This window comes from Nicotiana tabacum, chromosome 1, assembly GCF_000715075.1.
Source record: "Nicotiana tabacum cultivar K326 chromosome 1, ASM71507v2, whole genome shotgun sequence".
NCBI lineage: Eukaryota > Viridiplantae > Streptophyta > Magnoliopsida > Solanales > Solanaceae > Nicotiana > Nicotiana tabacum.
The window spans coordinates 64,153,412-64,163,211 of record NC_134080.1 but is presented as its reverse complement, the minus strand read 5'-3'; the positions used below and the strand labels follow the sequence as shown (position 1 = coordinate 64,163,211).

At 30.5% G+C, this 9,800-nt stretch overlaps 1 non-coding gene across 1 annotated transcript; it reads left to right on the top strand.

Moving 5' to 3' along the window:
- Positions 1 to 3,475: 3,475 nt before the first annotated feature.
- LOC142165295 (small nucleolar RNA Z221/R21b) lies at positions 3,476 to 3,561 on the top strand. The gene has a single exon (XR_012696145.1). It is a non-coding gene; the product is annotated as a small nucleolar RNA Z221/R21b (small nucleolar RNA).
- Positions 3,562 to 9,800: the final 6,239 nt, after the last annotated feature.

Genomic DNA, 9,800 nt, shown 5'->3' with positions numbered 1-9,800 from the left:
CACAGAGTGTGTAGAGGTACTTGGAGCATCAAACCTTGAATTTGACTATATCCTTATTCTTCTTGATCTTGACATATCGTGCATCCTTCCTTCTTGTTGTGAGAAGGAAATCCTTGATTTCGTGGATTTGCTTTGGCATGATTGGGTCTTCGGGTTAGGGTTTGTTGTTGATGTGCTGTTGGTCGCTGGATTTTGAAGGATTGATTAAAGTGAATCAAAGAGAAGATACCGTTAAAAGGAGGGGGAGAGCGGAAATTTTAATGAGATGGGGGAAGAGAATGTGATGTATCAAAGTAGAGAGAGAAAAAGAAAATAGTGCAACTAAATAGCTTATTTAGTGGCTTAGGGGTAGGAGGTAACCAAAATTAGATATTTTGCTATAAACATTAAAAGGTAACTATAGAATATAATTTTTTTAAATGGTATTTATTTAAAATAAATAAGGTGTTAACCTTTTCTAAGCCACAAATCATAACCCTCGTATCGTCATCAAAGAATAAAAATGGAATTATTATATATATTACCCTTCTTACTCAAGTTTTATTATAATTACATATTATATACCTAATTATCATTTATGTACATTTTAAGGGAATTAATGATAATAATTAGTGTCCTAAAATCACTCTAACGTATCTTCCACTCCCCTCACGTTTCTCTCTTCACATCCCACCCCCTCTCCCACGTATCTTGCACTCACCCACGATTTTCTCTTCACAAAATTCAGAATCCCTCCATTAACGTTTATTTCCTCTTTTCTTCCATAAGCATTCAAAATTTTTACTCTCTTATTCAAAAAATCACCTCCATTAACGTCAGTGCTTAGCTTGATTATCAATGAAGAAGAAAATAGCTTCAAAGAACAACTCTAAAAAAGGCGAAGGAGCCGATATTCCTACATTTGATTTGGGTATTTTCTTAGGGAATTCACCCAAAAAAATATTATTTGTTTGAATTGGGTGTTGTTGCACAGAATTGAAAATTCTCTCTACGTTTCTCTCAATCTCTCAGTCCCTAATTTTAGTAATGTAAAGCAAAGAAAAAGAGAGCAACAATTCACCATTGACAGACATTAAAAAGTTTTGAAACTTTGATTTCGAATTTGGGTTTTGAAAAATCATTATCTATTTGGATTGGGTGTTGTTGCAAACAATTGGAAATATGGTTTGTGTTGGGTTTTTTAAGCATTAAATTTCTTAAAAGAGGGTGAATGGGAAATGGAGAAAAATGAAATTTTTGAGTGAAATTTTAAGTTTTCCCCCTTTGACAAAGGGACATTGTCCCATATTGGAAGAGGAAGAGGTTTTTGATGGGTATATAAGCAATTGCTCTTCTTCTAGCTCTTAAAGAGTTGAGAAGAAGGCAAGTCTCGCGCCGTCATCGTCGTCGCTCGGCTCGGTTTCTGCTTCGGTCAAATGATCGATTGAACCAAATTTATTTGTTAATAGTAAATATTAACAAAATGTTATTAAATATCCCCATTATCCGTTTTTCAATTGTGTAACTGAAAATTAACCTCCCTCTTCAATTCCAGGTTTATTATTGCATAAATTAGCCATTTAAGTTATGACATTTATGATATGGCTGTTTTGCATAAACAGTCATTCTGAAGAGTTGCACCTCTTCAGTTTTCAGCCCAACTTTGGCTATAAATACAAGTCCATTCTCTCAGAATTTCCATACGATTTTCTGAGTTCCTCCTTTCTTCTGTATACTTTTAACTTCAAAGAAAGCAACAGTAAGTATGATTTGCTACCGAACTTTGTGTTCGCTGAAACACTGGAGTTTGAAATACCACTACACCAGTGTGTAATTCGTTCTATCCTAGGAGGAAATAATCCATAACCTTTGGTACTAGGAGGGGATTAAATTCCTTAAGGAAACACTGTGAATTCAATGGGCTCGGATTAACTTTTGTTTCATTTACATTTTCTGTTTATATATTTTTTTATCTTTTCCAGAATTAGTTTATAAATACAATTTACTAATAGTTTAGAGTTTATATCTCAATTTTAAGGGTGTTTTAGTGAAGATTAGACTTGATTTTGGCTAAATTTCATATTGAACTAGAAGAAGAAGAAGAAGACGACATAATATCCATTATATTTACGAAATTGTAGTAAAATTGAAGAACAATTGTAAAAAAAATTGAATTATGTTGTTTCCACAAAGTTGAGTTGGCCATCCAGATCTAGCTGTTTTAATACATTTAGAGGTTGGCGGTAGTCCGCACGACCAGTAAAGTTTCGAAATATACGAGAATTTTATTATAGCTTTAATGACTGTATGGAAAGATCTATCCTTTTACCCAAGCAAGGGGTCTATCTAGGTCTAATACATACTCTTATTGAGCCCGTGTGTCTAGCAGTTCTAATTGTGAAAGAGAACGCCCTTTTAACAACTTCAACGGGCTTTAGTGTCACAGCTGGCTAGACGGAGCCACTAAGGCAAAGCCAATAAGAGTAGTACAAGAGTCGACTGTACCACCATTTTGGAACCAATCCAAGAAACTATATTAAAATACCTTTATATTTTGATAGAGTCTGGATCTTTCATGGTTAATATATAAAAGAAGTTAGATCTTCAACATAGATATGAATTTGTTTAGCCGGACATAGTCACGGCTGGGGAGAGAAACGAAGTAATTAAAATACTATAAAATAAAATAAACGAATACCTTTAAGGCCGGGACGCAAGGCCTGAAGATGATGAACTAAAAATCTTTATTCACTTCAAAAGAATACTTACAATAGAGCCCACGTGTCTATGTGTCTAATACATACTCTTATTGAGCCCATGTGTCTAGTAGTTCTAACTATGAAAGAGAACCGCCTTTTAACAAATCAAGGTTTTGAGGTATATTTACCTCTTCAAGTCTAGTACTCTTAGTACTTGTTTCTCCCAAATTCATCCCAAAAGCTTCATATCTATGTTGAATAGTTCATATATATATAAACATTGTATAAAAATTATATTTAAGTTTTACAATATTGTAATTGTATATAATTGAGTAGAAATAATGTATGAAAATTGTAGATAAGTTATAGATAAGTTGTATAATATATAATTAGTTGTATGAAATTTATTTTTACTATATATAAATCAGATACAAAATATACAAAAGACATATTGTATAAAATTTGTATAAAAATTATATGTTATTATAGTTGTATTTAACTGGATAGAAATAATGTGTGAAAGTTGTAGATAATTTCTAGATAAAGTTGTAGATAAATTATATAATATATAATTAGTTGTATAAAATTTATTTTTACTATGTATAAAATATATACAAAAGACATATTGTATAAAATTTGTATAAAATTTGTATTTAAGTGGTATGACATTGTAGTTGTATATAACTGGATAGAAATAATGTGTGAAAAAATATTGGAAAACCCAACAGAACCATGAATATTCTCGGAAAACCCAAGTTCACTGTTAGTTTCATTCTTCTTGAATATCTTATATTTCTGATCCCATATTTATTTAGAGAAAGTCATACACCACTCTGATTATAGTGATGTTAAATTTCTCATACCCATATACTCTTCTGAGCTCCTTTCTTACTTTTTTGTTTTGATTATTTTGATTTTTTCTAAATTGTTTTTCTATTCTTTTTTACTCAATTACACACATATAAGAGCCATGTGATCCGATCTTTGAAAAGAACAAACCATGATGCGGACCGTACAATAGCCTTAAGCTTCTAGGGATCAATTTTGGTTCCTGATGGCCCCCTTCTATTTTATTTTTTTTTCTATTAATAGATTCGTTTTATCTTTGGATATTTTATATTTGAGTTACTCTCACATTTGAGGTAGAGGGAATGAGTAATGATCGGTAAAGAAGGATGGAGTGGAAAAGGATGCGATTATGGGAAGTTATTGGAGTGGGAGGTGTCTAGAAGATATAGTTATATTTAGTTTTTCAATTTTGCTACTTCTTAATTTGTTCCAAATCAGCATGGACGATTGAAGGCACGGCCGATGATTGGAGAAAACTAAGGAAAGAGAAAAAGAGAGAGAAAAAAAAGGAAAATGGTGTAACTAAATCCCTTGATTGAAAACACAAATAATGGATTTGAGAGCCTTTTAAGGTGAATTGTATATATTTTGTAAGCAAAACTTGTTTATGCCAGGTAATTATTAGCTAAACATGGATCTTAAGGGTAATAAAGTTTCAAATAATGTATAGGAATGAAAAAATCCCCATATTACTCACCAATCAAAAATCAGTATTATTATGTATGTTACTTGAAAATCTAATACCAGAACAGTCATCGATAAACTAAATTTAAATGGTTTGTTAGTTACGTTCATTTTTACCTATTCATATTTATCCGGCCTTGTAATTCTTATCTTCAAGTAATAGTTAAATATATTCTTCGATAGCATCCGTGTGTCCTTTGTGGATACTGGACGCTGCAATTGCCCTTGCTAATAAACTACTTATAAATTTTAAATTTAGACAAAATCTTAGTATCGTTCTAAGATTTGTTCTTTTACCCTTTAATCTTGATCGATATATCACTTAACATGTCTTGTAAATTATCACTTAGCATGTCTTGTATTTAATTTGCACATTAGAAGCCATGTCTGACCTTGTTGTGCAATGTACCAATGGATGATCAATTAATCACTTTCATGGCAATCTTCGGCTATTCTTTCCAACTTCAGATTAACGGGTGATATTGCTAAAAACAAATATTATCTTGTAATTAAGGAGTACGTATTGTATATTTGTATTGTATCTTGTATTAATTAAAACATAGTCTTATTTAAAAGTCATCAAAGGATAGCGAATTTTATCTATATTTATCTATCTATACTATATTAAAAGCACGAAGGCCCTTAGCGAAATATCGTTCGTCTTTTTTATCCTTTAAAATTAGTCTTTATATTTGACAAAATTGTAATAGTAATTTAAGTATTTACCTAATATTTGAGATTTTAAAGTAAGAAAAATCTATTTATTAAATCTTTCATAATTTAAGCTATCTAGAAACTCCTAATATTTAGGAATCTAAATTGAGTAAAATTTTACTTATAAATATTTTTTCCTTATTTAAATCGTGTAGCTGCTTTCCTCAAATTCGATCCTTTCATGCTTACATGTTTTAAACACGTTTGGAATAATAACGAATTTTGTAAAGTTTTGTCTTCGTTTTGATTTTCTAGGATTGATTACGAATCATTAATATATTTTCAAAATCTTTTTTTTATTGATGATCTTTTTGGATCATGTGAGTAGTGTTAATCCAAATTTTTTATATGTGCACAAAGAGTTTAATCTGATTTATAATTTGCTATTTTTTAATATAAATCATTCAATCATTCATTCATGATAGATAACACGTAAATTATATTTTATGTTAGATAATAGTTATTACCATTTAATTATATTTCTAATATTAGAACTTCAAAATTAACTAAAATTTTGCTATTAAACTTTAATTATTTGAATTATTCGTAGGAAGTTTTAGTATTTAGGAATTCAAAATTGAATAAAATTTTAATTATATAGATTATTTTCTTATTAATATTGCATAAAAAATAAATTTTTATTCAAATTCATATCCAAAGAAGAAAATCAAAATTTTAAATTCAATTCATATTAATCAAGATCTAATAACAATCGTGAATATTGAATATCACCGAACTAAGTTGCACACATTTTAATAATTTTTCTTTGAATCAAAAAATGATTGAGAATATTAAGATATATTGTCTTCTACTTTGGTTGAAAAATTCAATCAAAATTATTATATCATCAGTTCAAATGAGATAAATGAATTTGGATATAATGACGAACAAGAAATTCAAAAACAACAAAGTCAACAAAGAATAAGTAAGAACTTATTGTGCGTGTGTGTGTCTGTAAGCACGTGATTTTTGCCAAAATGAGAATTACTCCCCAAAATTCAAAAATAAAATGATTTTTCTTTGGTGTGCAATTTTGTGATATTTTGAATAATTATTTGTAGTTGTCTGTGCGTGTTTATTTGCTAAATTAATAAAAAATACAAAAATATGTCGCATTTTGCATGTAGGATTTAATTCTATAATTGATAATAATTAAATTTGTTTTACAAAAATAAAAAAATTACAAAAATAGTCATCGTTTGCATTTTTAGCATTTAATGTCCAAATATACAATTTTATGCTTAATTAATACTTAATTGTGCGTTAATTGTTATTGGGAGTTAATTTGCGCTTTTATAACTTAATTTAGTTCTTAATAATAGTTTAAGTATTTTTATAATTTAGTTTTAGATAAATAAAAGAAGAAAAAACAGCGAAAATATAAAGAAAGTCGGAATTGGGCCTTTTCTTCAATTTCAAGCCACAGGCCCAAAAAATGGCCCAATCTTCCCTACGACCCAGTCCATTTCGAACTGGGTCAACCCGGTCCATAACCCAACACCCTATTATCTTGCATTTCAAAAAAAATAAAACAAAGAAAAACAAAAAAAAATAGTAAGAAAACCCTAAAAACCTAAACTAGCCCGCCCCCCCTTTCTATCTTTCTTCTTCTTCTTCTTCCTTAAGCAAAGCTCCATCAATGGCTACTTCACCATCTCCACTACAACCACCCCTTCACCACATAACCATGGCTGCCTTCAAGCTTCACCATTGTCGTTTTTGTTTTTGCGCCATGGCTGCCCGCGTTTGCTTTCATCTTCTTCGTCGAGCTCAAGCTTAAGCTCGACATCCATGGACGACCACTGTTTCTCTAGCAGCCATGGCTGCGTTCCTCGTCATCGAACCCCAGCCATCGCGACCATAGTCACGAGCTCCGACCACAGTCGCGAGCACCAACGGCGAACAAACAACCTGCCTGCGCCACGCCGCTACTATCGCGGCTTCTTCTTCAACTCCTTTTGCTCGCCGCAGCTGCTTCCTCATCGCGCCACTGCTGCCCGTTTCCACCACTGCTGCTGCGTTCCGGCTTGTTATTGTTTCTCGCCGCGTCCAGTTCCCCAGCGTTGCTGTTTCACGGCAGCTTTCTCCATTTGAATCAACGTGAGCAGCTCCGCGTCCAGCTTCTTCAGGAACAAACATTGAATCAATGGTTGCCGTAGCTGCTGCTCCATTTGTTGCTGCTGCGTTGTTCTTCTTCGTCTCCATCGCGGCCAAGATCACGCAGCAACTGCTGCTGCTCACGTTTCCGCCATGAACGAGCAAGCTTTGATGCTGCCATGGCCATCTGCGGACTGCTGCTCCTTCCTCTCCATCTTCTTCGTTTATTCGTCGTTGTTTCGAATCGGTTAGTTGGTTTATGTTTTCAAAATTCGCCCATATTTTTTGTTGTTCGTTGTTTTTCGGATTCAAAATCGATAAATGATTCAATGTTTGTTTTGTTTGTCCGTAGTTGAAATAATTTTAGTTTATTCATATGTTTCGTTAAATTAATTTTCAGATTTAAAAATAGAAGTTTAATTAGTTGCTTTCATGTTTATTTCATGTTTGTATTATTGTTTAAGTAAGTATTTGTTAGTTTGATGTTTGTTAGATTCAAATTAAAATTTAATCAACTATTTCTTCAATTTGTTTCATGCGTTTATGTATTGTTAGAAATTGTTAATATTGTTAAGTTCAAGTTTAAGTTCATAATTGTTTCTTCGTCAATCTTGTTATTTGTTTAAAGAATTTAGTTGTATTAAAGGAATATATTGTTTTAATCGTTTAATCCGTCATGTTTGTTGTTTAAAATAGTTCATCCATGTTCATACTTTGTTTGATTGTTCTTGAATCCGAATTTTGTATAGTTTGATTTCTTGTTTACCATTTATGATTATTGTTTGAATTGTTCTCATAATCTTGTTTAAAGTTTAATATAAGAATTGTTTGTTGTAATGTTGTTAGAGTTGATTTTAAGTTCAATATGATTGAATTTAGAAATCTTCATACTTTGTTTGTTGTTGGTGTTGAATCCGAAAATGGGATTGTTTATTGCTAAAATATTGTTCAATCAAATTTTAATTGTTCTTTGTTGTTCAATTTGTGTTCATGTGATTTGTTGTTGAAATGTTGTTAAAATCATGTTCATGTGATATTATTGTTATGATGTTCATTCGTGTTCATATTGTTGTTTGAACATTGTTGGAAATTGATCATATTGTCTATATTTTGGTTAAGTTTGATTAATTGATGTGTTATAGCTGATGGGTAGTTTGGTAAATATGTAATACGTTCAGGGGTAGTTTGATAATTTCAGTAAGGTCGGAAGGGGTAGTTTAGGAATTGTACATTTTGTAATTGTTTATTTGAAGCATGGGGGACAAAATGAAATGGGGTGGTTTGTGATATTATTATTTAATATAAAGGGGGGACAAGATTTAATTTAAAGGGGAATCTTGCATTATTTTAAAAGAAGCATGGGGGACAAAATGAAATGGGGTGGTGTGATATGTTTATTTAATGTAATGGGGATGAGTGAGAAGATAATGGGTTTGGTAGAGAAAAGGATTGATTTTAATTGATTAAAGGGTGGAGATTATATATAGAGAGGTCTGAAAAATGAAAGAGGGGAAGAAATACAGACAGAAAAAAAAAGAGAGATTGAAAAAAAAGCTGAACATTTATTCCGAAAAAAAAACATTGAAACTCTCAAGAAAAGAAAAACATACAAAGAAAAAAAAAGTTGAAAATTAGAAGAGAAAGTAGTACACACCTGATAAATATTCTGGTATACAGGTGTAGAAATTAAGGGTTGAAGATTAACTAGCCTTTCAAAAATCTGAAAATTTCCCTTGGTTTCTGTCCATTATTTTCGGCATTCCTGGATTTTATTTTGAATTTTTCAAAGCTGTCACTGGGATTTTCGTTGACTGGTTATTGCTGGTTATTGTTGTTGTTGTTGTGTTACGTATTACGTTGCTGACTTTCTTCTTCTTATATTGACAATATCAGGTACACAACTGTAATTTTGGCATTTTGTAAGCTGAAATGAAGAATGGAGTGTTAAATTTTAATTTAGTTTAATTTAATTTTTTGTATTGTATTTAGGTTATTCATGTATTATTATTCTGTAAATCACTGTCATCGGCATAACTAGGCATATTATAGCGACATATTAAATAACGCCTTTACCAGATTATTAGGAAATATATTTAAGCCTGATTATTAATTAAAACTGTTTAAATAAAAAAAAATAGAAGAAATAACGTAAAAATGGCGTTATTGAATCAGTTTGGCAAAAATTAACTAAGTTCCTTATTCATAAGGTTTTTCGTCAACGATAAGTTAATCCGAATCATGTAGTCAATTTCAGTTATAACATGAATTAGTTTGCGAACAAGTATTAGGACATGATGAATTAAAACAAAGTTAGTTAATGTTAAATTGTTTAAATTTTTTAGAAATATGATTTAGTACTCAAGTTTTTATTTATTTTTTATTTCTTTCAATTTTCAGTATTTGTAAATAATTAGTTTCAATAAGCTTAAGTCTTACTAACAATTTGAATTTTAATCCAACTATGGGATAATTAGTTTTTTTTATTTTTATTTTTTTCGATAATTCCATGTTGTATTTATGATTATATTACTTTCTGTTAATATTTATTTTTCTCTTCTATTTAATATGTCATTTTCAAGAATGTAGATATTGATTTTATATTTATAAAAAACTTAGTAATAATAAAAGGGTAGTCATTAAAGGATATTCTTAAATGATATCGCTAAAAAATAAATAGATGTAAATAATACAAATTTACAGGATTCTCCAATCTCATTTATTTATTTAATTATAAAAAAAAATTACTTAGAATTTGGGATGGATTGTTTAGTGAATTTC